Raw genomic sequence first — 22,716 nt, 5'->3', positions numbered from 1 at the left:
GGGTTTCGCATTTGTTGAAACATGTTTATTGCTTCCAGTTACTCACAAAAGCAAAGATTCATTAACAAAATATTTTAGGAATATACTGAGTATGTCCTGCAAACTCCTTTCAGTCTGAACATTTAAATTTTGGATCTGAATTCTTGTTCAATTTCCAAATACAGTGTTTTGTACTTTGTAGAAACTGTGAATGAACTATTTGCTGTTTCCTCAGTTGAAAGAAGCTGTTTTATCCGCTGTTTGGCTTCCTCCTTTTGAAGTTGTACTTAAATGCTGCCCTTAAATAATACTGTAACTGCTGTTGTACCATCATCAATCAATTTAAAAAAATCTGGCAAAATAGTAAGCCTGTATGTTCTTGATCTTCCTTAGAGGACGATCCTTTTTCTTGTATGGCTTTTTGGGTACTCTTCCTGGTAGGATATTGCAGTATTGGACAATGCATCTGAAGCAAATCCAGTGTCTGGAGGAAAAGGGGAGGGGGAACCCACAACCAAAACCCAAAGAATGTCATAACATAAACTTCATACTTAAGTCCGTATTTGGTCTTAAGGCTGCTTTGTCCCCTCTGTAGTCAACACTTGTATTGCAGTAATCTTTGACAAGAGGTTAGCTACATAATGGTCAAAGGAAGCTGCTCGGATCGAGTCTGGGATTGCTACATATCAATGCTACTACTCCTTCTTTGCAAACCCCAATTACAAATGATTTTAGTATTTAACCTGATTTTGACCTCTAATTATCTCATGTTAATTAACGTAAACTGTTTTGATATTTGGGCTCATTTCACAGTATGCTTTCTCTACACTTTGTGTGCTTCAGGACGTGTCTTATAGAAAGCAATTAATGTTTAATGAGATCTGTGCACTTAGATTTATTTATTTTTCCTCCCCCCTCGAGTATGATATTTGCTTATAACGTGAGACCATTGTAACTTTTTCAAAATACATTGAGATATTTTCATTCAGAAGGGTAAGACACATTTCTGAAGACTGAAATCCATCATCTCAGCCTTTATGTCTTAATTCCATTCAGTAGAAAAGGTGAAGCACATTGCATATTAACACATTACCTTTTTTTTTTTTTGGTCACAGTTGAATTTAGTCCTTCAGAAAATAAGGATGCTGTTTAAGTTCCATAGGATAACTGCAGAATAGAATAATGACTTAGTAGAGACTGAATACTTGGGGTATTGGGGGGCGGGGGGAAGTTTACACTATTACCAGTATTATTGGTCTTGTACTGTAACAGAAATTAAACTGTATATAAAGTGAACCTGGGAATACTTCAGTCCTGTGTCGTAGGTGAGAAAATGCTTGGAGAAAAGGTGCCTTCCCCATAAAAATGCACTGTAAAATGCCTTACAGTGCCAGAGAGATCTGTGTTTAAAAACCTCATCCAAACACAAAATGCTATCTTCTTACAGAACATAGTAGTGAATGACAGCGTTCTAACTTGGGGAGAGTGCCAGCATGTTATATTCAAATAATCAAGTTTTAATAAACCATATATAACAAATTTAACTGACTATTCCTTCTTTTTGAAGACCTGAAGGGGCTGAAGACAGAAACTTTTTTACCACTGACCCCCATACACACTTATTTTAGCAAATTTAGTGAAAAATACATAATTCTACATTTTACTTTAATCCGTTTAGATCATTACAAGCTCAGTAATCCTGACAGAATATTTGCGGTCTTAACTAGAGACCAGGTAGTAAATGTGAGACAGATCCTTGTAGAGGAAAAGTTTGTGTAATTTTAGGTCTGATATGAAAGGATGATGCTGGAAGCTGTATTACTTTTTGTCCCCATTAGCATAATGAAACTTTATAAAAATACACATACATTAGCTGAAGTATATTTTACTGTGCTGACTTGTTTGAAAGTCTAAGTGATTTTACTCTTTATCTTGAAGCATCGTGAGACTTGAAGTACTGGGCTAAGAACGAAAAGTGTTTCACTTACTGCCCGCAAATGGATTTCTAAAAGCCAATGTGAAAAATGTAGAACATGCTCCTGATATGTTGGGAGCAGATTTGCTTCAGCCATTTTTTGCTTTTATAAAAATGCAGCTCCTTTGCAGTTTTCAGATCTTTTGGTCAGTTTTCCCTGATTTTTAATATTTTTTTTCATTAACTTGCATTCCAAGGCAACACCTACCATGAAGATGGTCAGCTTACCATAAAATTCCCAGCTGTTGGTGCTGTTTTAGGGTATGTCATATGCCTTAGATAAAGAGAGAGACATACGCCACACATAGCAGTGTCAAAGCTTTGGAATGGGACCAGATGAAAACAGTTTTTGTTGGATGAACTGTTTAGTCACTGTCAGGAGCCCTAATCTTCTGGCTTGAAACATCTTGTATCCGTAAACTGTTGAATGATGTGGGAAAGTTAATTTGCCTGGTGAAGTTTCTTTTTTTTTTTTTTAAAAGGCAAAAAAAGCTAGTATGTTGTGGTTTAGATGTTAAGCTTATTCAAGTTAAAATTAACCTGCTTCTTTCTTTTACTGCTGAATGATCTTTGCTTGCTTGCTAAGGATACTCTCTAAAAATCCATGGATCATTTCTGTTGAGAAGCTCACAAGGGTGTTCTTGTTTTACTCATTTTAAAAACAAGTCAGTTTTTCTTTGACTTTTTTTGGTTAAATATGTTAAGACTGCATTGAAGTAGTTACATTAAAGAGATTTTTTTGCAAGTGTTAGTTTTCAAATTCTAAGAGAGTTTTTATGTTGTATTGTTTGCAAGATTAACAACAGTACAGGATGCTGGCTAGAAGGATCAGTATATAAGCAGTTAACTGCACAAGACACAAAAAGTGAATTTATATTCTGTGAATATTTTCAGACCTTTGGGGATGTCAAGAAGGTAAAAGCATAGGCATTTCTTTTGGAAGAATGCAGTTTTCCTCTGGCTGATTCTTTTGGGTTTTTTGGTGGGGTGGTTTTTTTTTTCTCTTTCTTACCTGAAACAAAGCTTTAGTCAGGATCTCAGGCAGTGTATACATAGGTGTGTCTTGGTAAACTAATCACGTAGTTATGGTAGCAACTCAAATTAAAGGAAGATAAAGCTTGTATTCTCAGAGATCCTCTTTAATGTAATTTTATTCTTTGCTTAAAAAAACCAACAAAACAAACCAAAACTATCTTCATCCAGGGCTACGAGTAGATTAGCACAGTAGAGTTAAGTGATGGTTAGAGCTGTTCCTGTCTAGGAGATGCTGTTCTTGAGGAATGCTTTTAATTTTTGAAGTTGTTGGTGGTTCAGAAAAATTGTCATTTAGATGTAGGGCAAACAAGTTTTGTGCTGTTCAGAGTGAACAGGAACCTAACAAAAAAGGTTGATGAAAGTATAGTCAATCTCCTGTATTGTCTATTTCATGGATCATCATTAGGAGAGATGGTTAACTAATACTTATATTTAAGAACTTAAAGGTAGGCTGATTGACATGAAAATGGTGTTGACAAAAACTTACAGAAGATACAGGAAATTCTGTAAAGTTTTGTTGCTTTGTTGCTTTTTGTTTCCTTTTTTTTTTTTTTTTTTTCCCTACTTCACATGGTCCTGTTGGATGTGAATTGTTTGCTTGGACCATAGTTCTCTATTATTGGACTGTGCTTTTGATCAACTGCCACGTCAGAGCTGAAATTGCTGTATGTTCAGCAATGATAAAAATCAAAGTAGGACTGAAGTAGTTGGATTTTTTGTTAGAATTTGTACTACATGGTATATGAAGAAGTTACCCTAGTCTTGTATTAGGGAAAAAATGCTTTAAGTTTTAAGCATTAGGAGCTAGTGCAAGACAGTATTATAAAATACATTATTGTCATCATGGGATTATTTTGGTTGCTCCTAACCTTAGTAAAGACATACATCTTTTTTTATTAGGAATTAATTCAATGATATTTTCTTTTGAATTACCTTCTATTTGTTATTGGATGCTGTTCTCTATTAAATTTGAATCCATTTTTAATTAAAATTTGCAGTTTTCCCTCTTTGAGGTAACTTTTTAATGGAAAAGGTTGTTGTATTCTTAATTTTAGTAAACAGTTTTAAGTATGTAATTAGTTGAGTTGAAACTTAGTAATGCATCAGGCACTTAGAGCTTCTTTCAGAAGAATATCCTGCTTTATCAATTCTTTTGAATTATACTTTTAGATAGTACTTATGTGTTGCCCATGGTTTCTGCAGCATGCGAAATCTTGCTTGTTTTTCCCTCATGCTAATTTTTTTTTTTTAGTATCAAATGGAATAAAGACAAACCGTCTTTTTTGGAGGGAAACAAAGTGTTTTGTTGTCTGTTTGTTTTTCATGCGTCTGGAGTTTTTAATTTCTCTTGGAGAAGAGCAGCTTCTGCTGACAAGCTTCAGGTTCTGCCTCCCACCAATGTGTTGGAGCCAGTTGCTTACCTCTAAGTGTGTTGCTGCTCTGTGTGTGTGGGAATCTGGGAGACAGCACTGTGTTGTGATGGCATTGATCTGCTGTCAGATGACACTTTTATTCTTGAAGGAACCTCATCCTGATTTGAGGAAGAGGGCTTGTATACTTATGCATTGCAATGGTGTTCCATGGCAAATATGACTTGGATTAGTCTAGTTTTGTTACACAAATGCAAAAATGTCTGATTTTGTGCAATTAAGTGGGTTTTTTCCGCAGATGTGTTCAGGTATAGTATTATTCTCTGATGGTTCAAGAATGTAACTGACTTGAATAATTGTGTGGAAATTCTCTTATTGAAGTTTCTTGGTATTGTAGAGGCTTGAGTAAAATTTTCACATGACAGAACAATGTTAGTTTGATTTTTTTATATGGAAACAAAGTTAGAAAGTTTTGCAGTGTATATTTCTTTTATAAAATGAAAGAGAAACGAAATAATAAAATAGCAACTTTGACATCTGTCAAAACAAAGCCTCTCATTAGAGCAGCAGGATTCTTCTATAATGGGAATTCCACCTGTACCATTTGTCTAGCTTTTTGTTTGCTGTTGTTAGGGTATTAGCAGTTGTTCGGGTTTTTTATAGAAGAGAAGCCATATTTTGCCATGGGATTTTTTGCAAGCTTAAAATTATAATTGTTCCTACTTTTCAGTAGCACAAAATAAAATTACAGAAATTTGTTTTCTTTAAGCATACTTTTGCAGAGCATTTTTAGTCCAAAATGGTATGTGAACTATGATGGCATGGAGGGAAAATGTACCACTGTGTAGGAGTGAATTGAAGCTGGGGACACAGGAGACATTTCTGACTGATTCATTATTTCCTTGTCTGGTTTGGTGAGCTTAGAGAGTAGAGTGTGACTTTTGTACCCTTGATCATATGTATCTTGTATATGCAAATATTTGAACAGCAAATTCGGTCACTAACTGGATTGTAATTTTTTTCTTCAGTGCTAAATTTGAGCTTATTAAAGTTGTGATATCAGTAGGCAACTCCATGTCATTCAAGGATAGTACTTTTGAACTATTGCTCCTGTGATGGGACTTTTAAAACAAGAATGTACTTACATAGATGCCTAGAAATTAGGAGGCTGAGTATCTGTAGTCTGTGTGGAGGTTACATTCAGCACCTGAAGTTGGGCTTTCATTTACAGCAGTAGATGTACCATTTTGAGTATATTTTCCCTCCCCTCCATTTCAGTTTATCCTCTAAAGGCGTGGTTCCCCATAGTTTCTCACCCCTTCATTCTTTCAGCTCCAAGCCCTTTGTAACCTTTTCCTCCCCACTTAATTTTCTTCTGTTCTCTTGTCTTTTTTTGTTATCCCTTTGAATTAACTCTAAAGTAAACACTACTGTTTACAAAGTCCTGTACTACTGAAAAATTGAAGACAGCTTTTGCTCTGGCTAAAGAAAAGTTTGTAATGAGTTGAGAGTGGTCTGATGGTGATACATGGCAAAGGTATGCAAAACTTTTTGTCTCTGCTGTAAGCAGTAAAATGTTACCTGATCCAGATGGGATTTTTAAACGCTGTGGTACTTAAGTATGATAGTCTTCTTGGTGCTTTATATGAAGGTGATCACATTCAGGGCTTTTGCCGAAATTGAAGCAGCCACCTCAGAATTTTTTGTTTAAAAATGGAAAACATAACTATGGAAAACATAACTATTGCTGCAAATGAGAATCTAAGATAGGCCTTATATCAACATGATTACAATATTAAGACTCTTGCAACATCAGACTAAGCTGAATATGCTCCCGTGCAACAATTCTAACCTTTTGGTTTGAAAACAGTTAATGCTTCTTTCACCCTGCTAGGCTAAGGGAGATGCCTTGTTATTTGTTGAGGTGTGTCTTTGCATGAAAAACCTTTCCATTTACTGACCTGTCTCTATGCTTGAAAAGCACTGCTATAGGCTACACTTACTTTTCAAGAGTATGCAGTCATCCACATGACAAAACAGCCTTTGATGCTGATACCCTGAAGGGCTAAAGTATTCTGCAAGAGTTTTGTCGCCAGCTGAATGCTTTTCAGCCAAGAGAGCATATGTACTATAATCAGTTTTCTAGTTTGATCCACTGATTTGGTTGTAGTTACTTTTTTGAATCATTTGTATGCTTTGTTGTTTTGTTATTATTCTTCAAAGCACACTTGCAAATTTTAGTGTAGGTGTAGAGGAACCAAGTAGAAAGATCAAACTCTTCTTCAAATTCAAAGCTTGGTGCTGTACAGGGAGAAATGATAGCAAGAGAAAAATCACTAATGCATGTGGAGAGCATAGGTGCAAGCTCCTGGGCTTTGACTTCCACTAGCTTTCCATTTCTGATTGCTGTGCTAAAGAGGGCATAACTTTTGAGGTGAGAAAAGGAGAATCTAAAGTTGCATGGTTTTTTTTCTGGTTTGTGGGGGTTTTTAATTTAGTGGGAGGTTGGTTTTGTGTTTTTTTTTTATTCCAGAGTCACCTATGTTGTGTGGGTTTTTTTTTTTGTTCTGCAGCCTTTTATACCCTGTTAGGATAAGGTGTACTTATTCCACCTCATGAGTAAATGCTGCTAGTCTTTTTCTTCTTACAGCTAGTGGACTTTGTGGCTGTTGGTGGCATCATAGTGCAAATGGTGATCTTCAAAGGTCTAACCAGCAGCTAGTTCTTGATTAGCATGAAGTAGAAAAAGTGAGAAGTAGAGACTTGCAGTCTGATGTAATGCAATGACTCTGCATTATTGTGGTTTTGTTCTCACAAGACATTTGAGTTAGCATAGCAATGTATGATCAGTAAGATGCTGCTTTGTTTCCTGTGGATGGTTTTATTTCCTCTTGTTTATGTCAAAATTCCCTACATATTTAACTCAGTCTATAAAGTTAAGTATTTCTAAAACATCTTCACTGACTGTTGTTGCTATTGACTTAAATTTAAAAAATGTATAAGAAATACAGGAGTATTCTGCTTATGATAGACTGTCATTGTCTACAGTAGTATCATATTTTTTAAACTGTGTGACTTCTTGGTTAAAGTTCTTGCATCAAAATGGTTGGCTATAGCCAAGTAACTTTCTAAAATCACTACCAGCAGTTTGCACAAATATATGGTTGAAATATACCAGTTGATAGGCAGGCAGAAAAAACCTTTTTGAGAGGGATATATTGTAGTGAAAACTACAATTCTTTTACCCCAAAGTGCAAAGATGGATGCATTAAGAGATTTCTGAATGTTATCTAATGACTTTTTTTTTTTTTGGTGGTCTTATGACTATTATATCTGCTTCGTTCTGTAGCTTACATATTAGGAGACTAGAGTGTTATTAAATATGGGGTATCTCCTGACCTTTCAGAAAAGGTTGAGATGCCATTATGGGAGAGCTAAATAAGATCTGCTGAGTTCTTGTAATAAGATGCTAAAGACCCTTCAATTTTTTCTCTTCCTCATAGAGTGTCAAGAGAATTGTGACTTGATTTATACTTTTGTTTTCTCTTCTTCCAAGTCAAGAAACTTAATTAAGCAGCTTAAGCTCTATAAAGGCTGCAAATTAACTTCTCTGGCATATTTTGACAGATGCCTCTAACATAGCCTACTGAACTTGGTATGTTCTTTAAAAGAAAAATTGGTATAGTCAGTCCCCTGGGTGAGACCAAAGTGCTTTATATATTGTCTATATGTGCAGATGTGTCTGTGTCTAAACTATCATTCCAGCTTTGAAACACTCAGTACTTAGATCGGAAGTAGATGGCCTACTCAGCTGTGAATAAAAGTAACCTTTTGATTTGGGACATGACACTTATGTTTCCGTACACAGTGGTTGTGCTCTCTACTTCCAGTCTGAGGTCACCATGCCCAATAAGGTAAACTGAAACAAATTCTGTGCCCTTGTGACAGGGGTACAGAAAGGGTGCGATGAATTTTTTGTAGTCTGAGGAATTGATGCTGCCAAACTTCCAGGGTGACTGTCTAAAGTTTTGTTTTCCTCAAATCTGTCAGCTGCAACAGTTGAGGTGTGTTGATAATCAGTGTGAACTAAGTTTGAATACTTGCAAAACAATCATGAATATTTGACAAAAAATATCAAACTAGCAATTCGGGAGACAATTTTTTTTTTTTAAATGTACATGATCCTTTCTGCATTATCAGTTCAAATACCTGCAGCAGGCAGAACTTCACAGCCCTCTCTTCATGCTTTTATGGTCAGCTAACTGTCCGGGTGTTTCTGAGTGCAGATTCTTTGGGTTAAAGGCACAAATTAGTTTGCATTCTGAGTGTAAGGGTGGTGGATGGGGTGGGGAGGGAAGAAACCTGGAATGCAAAACTCATAATGAGAGTCTTGCAAGCTGAATAAACTGGATTTAGAGATCTTACCTATCTCATATCTGCTGAAATTGGCTTATGTTGCTTGATTTGATTCTGCTAACTTCTTTCAGAAACTTTCTAATGAGTGTAGTAGTAGTGTGATTAAAAGCAGGACATGAGCAGTAGAATTTTTAGGTAATAATCAGGTTTTAATGTATTGGAAATATTGCTTCACTCATGTTCTTTCTCCTTTTTCCTCCCTTTGTGCTCTGATGCTCCACTATACAATATTCAGTAATAGTTGGAAGTAGTAATATGGGAATACTGAAATACTAGTCTCTCTTAGCTAGTGGTGACAAATATGTTGTTGACCTTCTTGTAATCCTCCTCAGAATTAATTTCAAGTTTACCTGAAAGCATTAGGACATTTAAATATTTAAAACTAGGTTCTAATGGAAGAACTCATGAAGCATGGTTTTCTATTACTTTGTCTTGCTCCTCTTTATAACAGAATGTCAGTGTTCTTCCTGTCACTATTAAATGTTTCTGTGCTGTTAGCACCTCTTTTCTCTCTCTTTTTCTTTTTTTTTCCATTAGCACCTAAATATACTTGATGCAGAACCATTCAAGTATCACTAGGTTAAGTATGTATTTTGTCTGGCTGTAAGTGCTGTCCGTAAAGCTAATAAGCCAAATAGAATGTCCTAAGTAACCTATTCTAGAGACTCTTCACTAATTTTGATTTCTTTCCTGCCAAACTGGTTTTGTGAGTCCTGTAGAAATTAACCACTGCTGGTTAACCACACTGGACCACTGCTAAATATGGTTAAAATTGACCATTGAATCTAAAAATTTCTAGAGAAGGATAACAAACAGATGAACAGGTAATATGATTCCACGGGTCTTATTTCTGTAGAAAACCAGGCCAACAACTGTAATGTTTCAAACATCATTCTTGTTGGAGTTCAAAATAGTATGTTTCATCCTACTCAGAATACATCTGATGATGGTTGGTATCTCTTGGTTTGAATAGATTATTAGCTGGTTTGAGGTAGAGATTATAGTTTTATTTTTGTGAAGTACATTGCATCTGTTGTAGGAGAACATAAAGGCATTCTTGTCTTAACTTTTTTTTTTCTGCTTCCCTTCAAGAACATGATTAGTCATTTTATTTGTGCTGGGAGTTATAGAATCGTTGAGATTGGAAGGGATCTGTAGAGACCACTCAGTCCATCCCCATCTTCTGCTCAGTGTAGGGTCACAGAACCTTGTCCGGTCAGGTTTGAATAGTTCTGAGGATGAGACTCCACAACTTCTTTGGACAACTTGTTCCAGTGTTTGATGACCCTCAGAGTAAAAAAGATAATCGCCTCCCCATGTTTAAGTAGAATTTCCCCTATTTTGATTTGTCCCCATTGTCTCATATCCTTTGTACCACTGTGAGGAGCCTGGCTCTATTTTCTTTAATACCCCCATCAGGTATTTATACAACGTGATAAGATCCCCTGACCCCAGGCCCTCTCTTTCCCAGGCTAAACAATCCCAGCTTTCTCAGCCTCTCCTCATATGGCAGATGCTGCAAGCCTTTAACCATCTTTGCTGGACTTGCTCCAGTGTGTGCTCAACTCTCGTACTGTGGAGCCTAAAACTGGATGAATCTGCAAACCATAATGTGCAGCAGAGACATGATGCTAGAAAACAGTCTACCATGTGCCCATAGGCATCTGTTAGGTATGGGTCCTACTAGTTTGTCTTGTAATGCTCTGTCACGTATGGTCTGCGTACATTTTGCTAGTGATTACCTTGGCACTCCTTGTAAGAACAGAGAGTTCATAGCTGGTTCTAAAGACCAGCTTCCAGGCTGGTGTCAGGTATTTCAGATGGTAGTAATAGGGTAAGAGATGATTAGTCAAAAGAGGATCAATACAGAGAATGGGTTTTACTTTTAAGTATGTATGCGTATACATACATACATATATATATGTATAAAAAGTTTGCCTAGCTCATGATTTATAAACTAATGCTTAAAAATAAAAAGCTACACAATTTAGCCTCTAAAGCAAAGGTAAGAGATTTCTTGTTTTGTTTCACTTTGATTGTTATTGTACAGATGTGTCTGGAGATGTCAGATAGAGCGTAAACTCTGTATGCGAGGCACAGTTAGACTTACAGCTGTTATGGAAATCTTACAGCTAGGAGACAGAAGGCAATGTTTCCAATTTCAGTTGAGAATTCTGATTTACTTTAGCAGGTTTTCTCTCCCTCTGAAATATTTTGCCTGCTTTTTGCTTCAAGAATGATTAATATCTCTGGTAAAACTGAGTATTTGTAGCCTGCCTTTTGTTGTTTAAGCAAATCTTGTGGCTATACAAACTGACTCTGTGTGGTGTTGACTTTTGTTCCAAAAACCATGTTAACTGTTTTGCTATATCCTCTGTAAGCTTTTAAGTTCACTCAGCTGAATATATCTTATTTAGCAACTGAAATCTCTGACAGCTTGTCATGAGTAAAAGGTCTTATTTCCTCCTTTTTTTCAAATAGGAAGAGATGTTAACTAGCAGAAGGATGTTGCAAGTTAGGGAAAATACAGTCATGATCGTTACCTTACTAACACTTAAGTCATTTGCTGGGCATCTTTCAGTACGTGGACAATTCTTCTGTTAGATCTAAATGACAGCTGATTCTTCTTTGGAAGCCTTATTATGAAAGTAATTATTTTCTTAAATGTGTTAAGATTATTTTTGACACAGGGTTTTAACAAAGATATTAATATCTCCTCCACATTTGTTCTTCAATAAGATCTTTTGAATTTATTGTTAGCTACCCCTAGTTTTTCCTTAATGAGGACTCTCTTGAAATCCTAGCCTTGGTTTTTCTAGTATTTTACTAGTATCACTCATATGACATTATACTAAATTAATTACTAGAACATTGCCATACTGAAGCAAACTATGAATGCCTCAGCACTGTAATGCTCTCTATTATTTGATTCCCTGACCTATGTATTTTGCTTTTCTACTTATTTTCTGTTGCCTTTTTAAACATCAGAAGCTATCCATAAACTTATATGTATCCTGTAAATTAAATAAGATCCCTAGCGTGGAAAGTTTGTGGTGAACTTGCCCTCTCCTGAAGATTTTAACCAAGGGCGTGCTATGACTCAAGTGCAAAACCCATAGTCCTTCACAGGTATTGCTTTACTATTTCAGACCAGTGGAGAACCTCCTAGCAGACCACACAGTAGAGTAGGCCAGGCAACAGCTGGGGCCATATTCACCAAATAAATCTAACCTTCCAACATGTTTTGAAGTGTTTCATGAGTAGTGGGAGACAGAGACTGTGTTAGATTCCAAAACTTGTCCTGGTGGTTATCATTTGAGTTGTTAAGAAAATACAAAATATGATTGATCAAATGAAGCTGAGTATTCCAGGCAGAGAATTAACTGAGCTTCTTTTAAATGTGGACGCTGTGCCATTTCTTTTTCTCTGACCTTAAGCACGTGGGAAAGAAGATAGTTTCTAAGCAAAGGGAAAAGGAAATTGTCTCATATTTATTAAATCCTTTTCCTATCAGGAAGTATGCATCAGGATTATATGCTTGGCAAGCACGAGTACATATTTTGGCACATACTTCTCTCTTTGTAACTTTAACAGCCTGCCAGCATTGCAGGCAACACCAGCAGCAGTCTGTGTCCCAGACAGTTTTGATGATAAATCCCAGTGCCTGCAGTGGGGGAGAAAGCTCCATGGGGATGGGTACTGTTTGGTCTTATTGGCTTCTTTTCCCTTGCTAGTGCACTGGCGAAAGAGAGGGTAAGGAATAGCTGGAGAAGGCAAGAAGATGGTTATGATGGTAGTAACCCTCTCTGCATCCTAGTTAAATATCCTGTAAATATTGCCTACATTTGAGGACGATTCAGCCTTGTTGTGATGGAACCAATGGTCTGCAATCTAATTGTATCTGAAAGATCTTCTATAAACCATTGTTTGAGTGCACCAACCCCCAGAATTACAAATGGCATTGCCCACACAGGCATTCCAGAAATTTTGTACGCAGTCTTTTCTTGCTTATCAAATGCAAAGTCGATCATTATTTCCAATTCTTAAGTGTATGATTGAATCTTTTATAAAATTCCTCTGGGGCCAAACATAGCGTGTGAACTCTAGTCCTCAGGCAGTGATCAGATCTGTATTGATAACTGTGCTATTTGACATGATAGTGGCTTCCTCGTTTGCACAAGAACAGGGGCAAGAATAGTTGAGCATAGTCGTCTTTGCTGTTAATACTTTGTGTGATAGTGATGACCATGCTATTGAAATAGCTTAGATATTTTAAACAAAATAAAACCTCTGATGTGTGAAGAGAGGCAAATGAAGAGAGTAGATGCACTTGTATGGGAAAGATTCTGAGGGAAAGACTGGATGTTCAGTGTCTCTTGGTTTTCAAGAAGAATTTAGTACCTTTTTTTATGCATGCTATTTTTAGAAACTCTAAATTGTTGGTATAAATATGTTTAATAAGGCTTAACAAGGTAGCTAAAGTGTTATGTTAACACAGTTTGAGTATGTTATGTAAACTTACTCTTCTTCTAAATAATTTGAATAGACTACAGTTCTGAAATTTTATGGGAACATCTACAAATACATTTTATCATTGTTCTGTGGAATGAATATGAAGAATACCAAATCATGAAATCACATATATCTTTCCAACTTACATTTTCAGGCAAATTTTATTGTATCTGAAACTTGCTTTAAAATGTGTAAAGCTTACATCTTAAAATCTAGTATATTCCCTTTAATATTAAAGTTAGTTCTTTGGGGGACTAGAGATAAATGTGTAAGGAATGTTTTGAATAACTTGTTTGACCGTAAACTGCTTTTACGGAGCAGTTAAATACATCTTCTGGTTTTGGTTAAAAATTGGTGATTTTTTTTTTTTTTGGTTTTGTGTTTTTTTAAGAAAGATTTTTAAAGCCAGTCAGTTTTCTCAAATACTAAGGAGGTATTTAGGTTTTGAATAGCATATAAGCATAAAATGGAAACTTATGTACTGACATTCTTTTAACTTCATATAAGCTATATGTTTTGGTATATTTTTGTGGCATGTATGCTCCATATCTACTTGTTGTGTGACACATCTGACAAAACAAATTGAGCTCTTAGCTCAATTTTATCACATATCTGTTTGTCTGTGGTTTGATCTCAAATGTACCTTTTTAAGTCTGCAACAAGGAAAGCTGAAGCTACAAAGAGTAAAAACTTTGGTTACCATGCATATAGAAACTACTCTCCATAAGTCAAATGAATTGTATTAATACAATAGCGTATTTGTTTTGCTTCAAGGGAGCATTGAAGTGCTGCCAATAGAAGGACTGTTGAAATAACTGTAGAGTCTTCCATAGTTTCAATTATATCTACTGCATGCAAAGCGTTTTGTATCTTATTAGAATCAAGGTATTGATCATGACTTAGTCACGAAGATAAAGGACGGTTGTTTTTATCTAGTATGAAGTCTGAAAACTGAGTTCATAACAGCACTGATATGTCTGTGCTGCTTCCTAAAGATACTCATAAGACTAGACTTCTCTGTACAGAGATTCAAAAAGTGATTCCCAAAGTGAGTCCCACAGCTTGTAAAGCTTGATCTTCACCTCTAGATATCTCTGTTGTTATTTCATGCGAGATTGTAGCCATAGGCAAGACAAAAAATACATTACTATTACTACTTGCCTTAACTGTATCCTATAGCTCATTCATTAAGTTGGTATTAACTAGCAGAAAAGGGCTATTGTGGATTTTGCAGATTAAGTCTCTATTGTCTTTATCGCATAAAAACAAACAGAAAGGTTTGATTACTTGTTATAATTCCTTTGGCAGCAGTTGCCATTTAGGAAACTTCTGCCACTGTACACACTTTCCCTGCATCCACTCTGCCTTCCCTTACCACATAAGAGACTGCTGCTTCAGCTTTCTCCCCATATCTTACAAAGACACAGATATTGTCCCTTGTTTATTTTAGTTAGCTGTTTAGGCAGTTTCTCCCTAAACTAGGTATGTGAAATAGGTCATTTTAGATATCAGCTAGGGAGATGCATCTTAAAGCAAAATTGTAATCATAGCCTTACTAGATGGTACCTAACACCCTTCTTCCAGGTATGGAACTGGTACTCATTCAACTTGTTAAAATTTAACTTGGTTAGAAATGGACATACTTGATGTGCACTGCAATGAAAAGTTGAATGAAAAAGCATTTTAAATTTTTTTTAGGGGTATCAGATGGTGCAAGTTTTAACTGGATGGATATCATAGTTTAAAAATGGTGCTATCTTACCTGCCAGTGCAATCATACACCTGTTTCTTTCATTCAGGAATACCAATGCTTATTACTTTAATAAGACACAAAAATAACTCTTTGAAATTGCTATTGAAAACACTTTATGCCTACGGCATAATTCTGACTAAACTGCAAAGCTCTTAATGACTGACAAATTGTGGAGAATAGTTTTTAAACACTTAAGAATAAGCCTATGGCTGAGAAGTGCTGGCAAGTTACAGATACTGCAGATACCAAGAGCAGTGTTGAAGGGAAAATGCAGATGTCATACAATAATTCTTAAAATTTATATAGCCTGAGTCTGTGTAAAATGCAGGTAGCTGGTGGCAGCAGTTCAGTTAAGTGTAGCTGTAAACAGAGGGACAGCTGTTAAGGGATGAAGAATTTCTAGTATAGCTTTGTAGAGTAATTGCAACCTTAATACAGAAAAATGTCTCCTGAGGCACTTTAGGAGGTTCCAGTGAAATAATTCACTGTAATAACTTAGCTTAGCTGGAAACTTATTTCTTTTTGTTTCAGTAGTAGCGTTAGCTTGATTTCCTCCTCTACCCACCCTCACACACCCACCCGCCCCTGCCCCTGAAAAATGAAGTTCAACTTCAGTGCTTAGGTTAAACCAAACCCCTGTGAGAGCTGATAGGAATGATTACACAAAAGTTTGCCGAACAGCTGCTTTTTTTTTTTTTCCCCCCAAAAAAGTTAATGTTGGGGCAAATTAATAGTTTTCAAAACATTTTTTGGAAGGAGAAGGTGTAGACTAAAATTGCCTTTGTTACATGCTTTGCTTAACTGTCTTTTGTCACAGAAATAATATGTAGGGTGGGGGGCTGATAAGGGCAGCAAAACCTCAGCCCAAAACAGAAGGATGAGATTCTCAGGGCGGAGTTTCTGTGCTTTGCCTGCTTTGGCACAAGATCTGCTTGAATGGCTGAGGGTGCTGATGCTGAGCCCAGTTTGCAGCCCACTCCTCTGCCTGTGCATCTTGCTCCATCCTGTACTGGCATGTATTAGCTCTCCGTTGGGAGAAGCAGAGGCAAGCTAGAATGAAGCTTGATTCTTGCCATATCCTTACCTCTGTTTCTGTTCCCGTAGTTGAAACTGGGCAGATTTCTGGGAAGCCGTCACAGGTCGGCAGTTTAGACAGAGAGGAACTGGGGCACGCTGTGAGGGCAGTGGGACTGGTGTCACTGTGTAGTGAGGCTGGGGAGGTCACTGGGGCTCCTAAACTATGGGAGGAAGGACGGAAGTGGGAGCTAGTGCTGCTGCTGCAGCAAAAATGAGTTGGACTGGAAAAAGTTAGTCTTGTCAGTACTGCTGAGAAGCCTTGAATTTGTGCTGCTCTGTTGCTAACCTTTCAAATGAATTACATGGTTAATGGGCTTACTCAGTCATGTGACTGGTGCCTTTTAGCAGAATAGAGAAATCTTGAAAATCTAAATATCAGCTATGTTTAAAAGTGTCTTTGTGATTTGCTTTTGAAAATGCATTTGTAATAAGTGATATCATGCATCTCCTGTTAGCTCTGCTTTTCTTTAAAATGTTTCGCTTTAATTCTTTGTTGTGTCAAGATGCTAGAAATAGGACCAAAGGTTGAAGGAATCTTTAAAAGCTTTAGTGTTTCAATAATGTGTACAAAACTTTAAGGTAATTTGAGAAATTAGGTGCTTGACCTAAGATACTGCACTAGCTTGCTGTTGGAATCAGATGAACTAGCCAAACCAGTAAATCCACTGTGTAGAAAACAGCATTGTGTAAAAATACCTTCTCCTTCAAGAAATACTTAAATCAAATAAATATGTTAACTAGCATGGAAGTCTTTAGTTTCTTGAAAAAAGTCAATGCAGAATAACTAGTTTAATACTGGAATAAAGATGGTTATGTCATGATGATAGAAACCTTTTTTACTACTAAAAATTTCCCTTGTCAAATTTGCTTCTTCCTAATATTTCTGGAGGTACCAAATACACACCTTGAAAATTGCTTTCTACTTGTTCTATAGTACCACCATTTGAAGAGAGTTTATTGTTAGCATTTGTTGTGCCTGACCTATTACTTGGATGTCAGTCTTGGAGTTGCCCTGACAATGAGTTCTGAAATGATCAAATGCAGCCACTGTAACTTTTAGTCCATGTAGTGCCATAGAAAGGTATTTCTCAGTTTCAACAATACAGTATACCTCAAACTGGAACTGATTTTATACTTAGACTATATTCCAAAGGCAGCCTCAGGTTAGAGATACTGAAAAGTCAGTCATTGCAAAGTAAGGTGTTATGTGTTCCAGGATAAAAGTTTTCCTTGGAAATTTAGTTTCTGTGGAATAATTTTCTCATTGTCCTGTGGAGTCTGATGCAAACAGATGCATTGTCACAATCTATTAGAATTTTGAAAAGTGGATGAGGACAATCTGTCTTATTTTCAATATGGGTCTAGGCACTTCTTTTTTTCCTTATAGTAAGGAGTTCTTTAATTATTTTGAAAATTTCTGAAATACTCATTTTAAATATAGAAACAGATCCTATAGTCAGTAGGAAACTGCATTGTTCATAGTTGTCTAGGACCATCCTAAAGTAGCACTGCTGTTGAAGCAGCAGTAAACTTCTGTGCCCTGTGAGTTCACACCAAAATTTTTGCCTGGCTGAGAACCCAGGAGTCGCACATCCTCTCTCAGAAGGAGAGGGAACCATCAGCAGTAGCTAATGGGTGGGAGTGCCAAGTGCAGTGGATCCACATGGACCCAGTCTCAGGATGATGCTGTGAAGTCCCTATGACTAGTGGGGATTCAGGTGATCATATTTGCCCCTGTGATAGCTTGATATTGATAATTAACTCAGAAGGGGAGCCACTTCAAGGCTGCCAGAAGCTACATTGGCTGTAGTTGTGGACTGGCTAGGACCATGTTGTTGCTCAAGGGATAAAGTGGAGTTAATTATTTTGGCTTTTATAAATAAGTCTTACATAACTATGGTTGTCTTATGCTTAAGTCCACAGATACATTTCTCAAAAATTCAGATTTAATTCTGAAATTCAGGACTTCTGTAGAAGTGACAACTGGCAGTTTCTGAGGGTTAATAGATGATCCATATTTAATATCTGTATAAGGTGTATATAGTGAGGTGCACAGTCTGGCTGCCATCAGTGCTTTCTGATAGGAAACAGCTTGTAGATCAGGGAGGTAGCAGGGGCACAAAGTTAAAAAGTTAACAACCAACCAAACCCCAGCTTCTTCTGAAAAGAAGCGTGATAGCTGAATTTTGTGGATACGATTGCTGGGGTAGTTTTTTGTGTTCGTCGTGTTCAGAATTTACATCTGTTAATTGACAAGTGCCAGAGTTAAATTTTCAATGCATGAGTCCCAAACATGAGTGTTTCTGAATTAGAGATTCTAACCATGGCAAAGACTTGGTGTATTTGCTAGTGTTTTCTTACTGAGGCGCTAGTGTGTCTGACCTAATTGGGTAGTAAATTCCAGCTTTTGTTGTTGGACTTTTCTGAGTGCTGGGCAGACTTTAAAACTGAATGTTGTATAAAAAATTGCTTCTTGACTCCTCTGGAAAATTCAACAATAGTAAACTTTGGAGCATGAAAAGGCTTCCTGTAAAGTATTGTCTTGAATTAAGTTACTTCAGTTCCTTCAGGTAGTTGCAGTGCTGCTCTACTGCTTTACAGTTTTCACACCTAAGTAGCTTAGTGAGAAAGTAAGCAGGAGTTTTGCCATATTGTTCTCTTTTGCTTAGAAAGAAATAACTCAAAGTATATAACTTTCAGTTAACTGGAAGAAGTCATATTTCATGATCTCAAACACTTCTAGAGAGGTTAAATTAAATCTCTTTAAATGAGGGAATAGGCATGATGCTCTTGATACCAGTTTTGATGCATATGTGAACTTTCTTAGACATCTCTGATACAGTGTGGATTTCTTACAGAAGTCACTTATTAACTTTCATTGTGAAAGCAGTTGCATTCAAAGCAGGTTTTCTTCTAGCAGCCAAAAAACCACTTCAAGACAAGAAATACCTAAGCATCTGCCTAGTACATTGACTCTATTAATTAACTAGAGTGCATTGTATTAAGTGTTTGAGTATGGAGGCTTAATTATACTCTGACTCATAATCAAATCTTACTGCAATAAACAAGAAACTTCCTCTGATTTGTCTGGGAATCTTTTCTGGCAAAATTAGAGAAATACCTAATCTCTGTACATTGTGAGAACTGCGTTGCTCCTTTGGTCAGGTACATTGAAGAACACAGCATAGTGCAAAACAGAGAGCGTTCCAAGTTGTCAGCATCTGCAGTTCTGCAGTTTTTCTCCAGATAGGTCTGTGGGGCTTTGGCAGGATGTACAGTGACGTCTGCCATGTCTCCCACATAGGTTACCCCGTAGCTTCGTACTCCTGCCAAAAGGATGGGTGGGTGAGGCTTCTGTAGTTTGCCAAGGACCTTCAATGGCCAAGTGCTCACGGTGGTGTTTCTTTAGTTGGATTTCTTTTTAAACTTAGTGGTAGACCACTTCTAGATTTATCTGCATATTCTGACTGAAAATGTGAACACTGAAAATTTGGGCTTTTTTACCACTATTTTTGTAATTATATCCTCTTTTTGAAATGGAAGAGATGAGAGAACTTTTAGGAGAAGGGTATTGTGCAGGTGTTGTGCATATGGGACAAAAAAAGGCAGGATTCAATGAGTTACTCTGTGAAATTAATTTTTTTTTTCAGTCATTCAATTTCAAGAATTATCAGTTCAAAATTCTTACAAAGCTTTAGGATTTATAATAATCTGAATGATTTTTCTGACCAATCTTTATTACAATATAAATTTATATGGCATCTCACGTAGGAGGATATTTCCTGGGGAATCCTTGGCTGGTTGAGAGAGACAAGACTATAGTATACATACATGTATGTGCAAACATTTAAAAAAAAAAAAGTGTGTATGCATGTGTTTCCTGTGTGTGTAGCTTCTGTGGAACTCCTCAGTCTGTTAGTAATTATTAATACATGATGATGATTCTTGGATTAGCAATGTTGGGATTTCTTAGTGCTGTCTCATAGTTATTATTGATATCACTTGCATGACTTCACTAACCTGACTCTGTGAGAAGGGCTTGTTAAATGCATGGAGGTGTATTAGTCTGACTGCTACTTTGCAACTCCTGATTGTTGCAAAGCCTCATAACTCCCAAGCCTTAGTTTACATTCTGCAGCTCCAAACGACTCCTACACTTCCAGTAGCAGCTATGCTTTTGGTCTCTCAGCATGAACAGTATGCTGCTTATATCAGAGGACTTGTTTGCTACTATGATGATTCAAGATGACATTTTCTTCCATGAGCACCCAATTTGAATGAAATTACTGTAATTTAGTATTAAAATTTGAACTTGTAATTAGCCTACTGTCTGTGTGAGCATGTGTTGAAGTAAACACTAGAACTATTGCTTGAAGGCTTTCCTTTGTTTCCTCTGTGAAAATAGTATGAAAGACCATGAGACTTCTAGATTTAGCCTATGGATGATCAGAGGAAAGCAACTTGTTTGTTCACAAACTTTCCAGCAGCTTTGTAATGGATCTCTCGTGGCTGTTACATGTGACTCCGCTCGTAAACTGACCATGCTTGAGTGCACTGATGATAAAATAAATGAGTGGATTATTTTTCACAATAGGCTGTTATGACTGACAGTGATTAAATTATGAGAGATTGCAGAACACATTCTTTGAGCAGCTACAAAGAGATTTGTTTGTTCAAAGCAGCAGAGAAAGTACATTGCGTTTCTGTGTCCCTGTTCCGAAAGAGTAAAGTGGTGCATAAAGGAGATGCTGAGTGCTATGACAGCAATGTAAGTTGACAAAGTCCTAGTTTCAGTTTTGGTGAGTATTAGGATGCTGGAAATGTTAGCTATTAAAGACTTGGAATAGGTCCCCTGGGTCATCAAGAATTGAAAGCAAATACATCGCCTGTTTCAAAACCTTTGCAAGTGCCATTTTGAAAACTTGGTTTGGTTTGTTCATCTTACTACTTTTTAGAGAAAGTGGCCTCAATCCTATTCATTTGTTTTATGAAAAAACACTTACTAAGTTTAGTTACTCCAGAAATTTATACCCATTCATTTTAATATCAGAATTTCTCAATTTGATTATTTACAATGACTTTCCACTGTTGTGTTACTGTATAGTTCAGGTTTCTGCATCCAGTGGGAGGGGAACTGTGAAAGCTGTTGTAGCTTTTGCATTACAACAAACGAATGTTGTGTGTGTGTATTTATAACATGCTTTTCTTAATTTTATCGTAATATCAGTTTTACCAGAAGTAATGTGATACAGAATATTCTGTAAGTGAAGCGTATTTAGAGACTTAAGTAAGAATTAACATTAATCACCTTAAATGTCTTGAGTTATTTTGACATTTTTCCCTCTATTTTGCACAAACAGAATTTGTATTTTACTTTGGGTACCACAATATATGATCTGCTAATTAATCCTGATTGTTGTGATGATTAATGGAAAAATGACATGACAGTTACCATTCATCCTTTATTTATAGGTTTTTATTCTCTTTTTTCCATTAAACTTATGGAAACAGGGCAAATGGAGTTCTGCACAGTGGGAAAATACTCTAATCTGTTACTGCAGAGTATTACATGAGCTAGAGAGTAGATATCTAATTTGGTTAATTTGATTTACCTGGAGTAGCATTACTGGCACAGATGTGACTTAGTTTTCCTTCTCAGTAAGTATTTGTAAATCCTTTTCTTCTATTGCCATATCTAATTTTCTAACCTAGAAGATGGGGAGAAACAGAACGGTGCTTGCATGCATTTGTATGCAAAAATGATGCAGGTAGTCACTAAAACATGAAAAGGGCTCTCTTCACGAGGAATCACTTTTCCAGTGTATTTTCTGTTGGAGTGAATTAGCATGTGTTATGTACAGCTCGCTAACAGGTCTTTATCTGCTAGTTTGTAGATGCCGTTTTAAGTGTCAGGCTTAATGTGTTTAGTGAACTTCATATATTACTTTTTTTCCCTGTACTGGATCTTGTGCAGACTGACACAAGATGTCCCTCCTAAAATAACTGTTGCAATTTATGGGTATATATTAAGTTCAGACTTAACCAAAGGATGTGAGTCATGAAAGTAGGCAATACAAAACCAGAGTACTGGTTGCTGCTTGGGGTGAGCCTGCTAGGCCTGGCACAGCACTCCACGTGCTGCCTTGTTCTGCGTGTCAGCTTCCATCCCCTCCTGACACCTGGCTTTTCAGTTCCTGCAGCAAAACCAATGAAGCAAGAGGTGGGCTATGCTGTCCAGCACCTTGCCTTTCCCCTCTCTCATGTTCCTTAGCAGCAGTAGTGTGTGTGTGGCACTCCAGTGAAGTACTGGAGCAGGGCTTTGTTGCGTGGAGAGGGGCTGCCAGCCTTGGCAAGGGTTGTGTTAGAGTCAGTACCTCAGGGTACTGAGGTGACATGCATGGAGGAAGGGGTGTATAGCAAGGAGACAGGAACACTCACCTTAAACATTTTAGACAAAAACAGGTTAATGTTATTGATAGATCTGGTGGTTTTGAAATATATTTTGATACAACTGTTGGGAAAGATTTAAAATATATTGCACATTGCCAGTAAACAGGGGCTAATCTGTGCGATCTTGCGCACTGTGCAGAGCACTAGAA

At 36.9% G+C, this 22,716-nt stretch overlaps 1 protein-coding gene across 17 annotated transcripts in view; it reads left to right on the top strand.

Annotated features, from left to right (window-relative positions):
* Positions 1-22,716, top strand: part of EPB41L2 (erythrocyte membrane protein band 4.1 like 2) — a 127,124-nt gene that overhangs the window by 6,301 nt on the left and 98,107 nt on the right. Inside the window, exon 1 of one of the 17 annotated variants that reach the window (XM_075748076.1) lies at positions 7,994-8,014. The exons of the other annotated variants lie outside the window; for them this stretch is intronic. The gene's annotated coding sequence lies outside the window, so the exon portion shown is untranslated. Of the gene's footprint in view, positions 1-7,993; positions 8,015-22,716 lie in introns of those variants that run through there. 17 annotated transcript variants of the gene reach the window in all.

Source organism: Balearica regulorum, chromosome 3 (assembly GCF_011004875.1).
Source record: "Balearica regulorum gibbericeps isolate bBalReg1 chromosome 3, bBalReg1.pri, whole genome shotgun sequence".
NCBI classification, from domain to species: domain Eukaryota; kingdom Metazoa; phylum Chordata; class Aves; order Gruiformes; family Gruidae; genus Balearica; species Balearica regulorum.
This window is presented reverse-complemented; position numbering and strand designations above follow the sequence as displayed.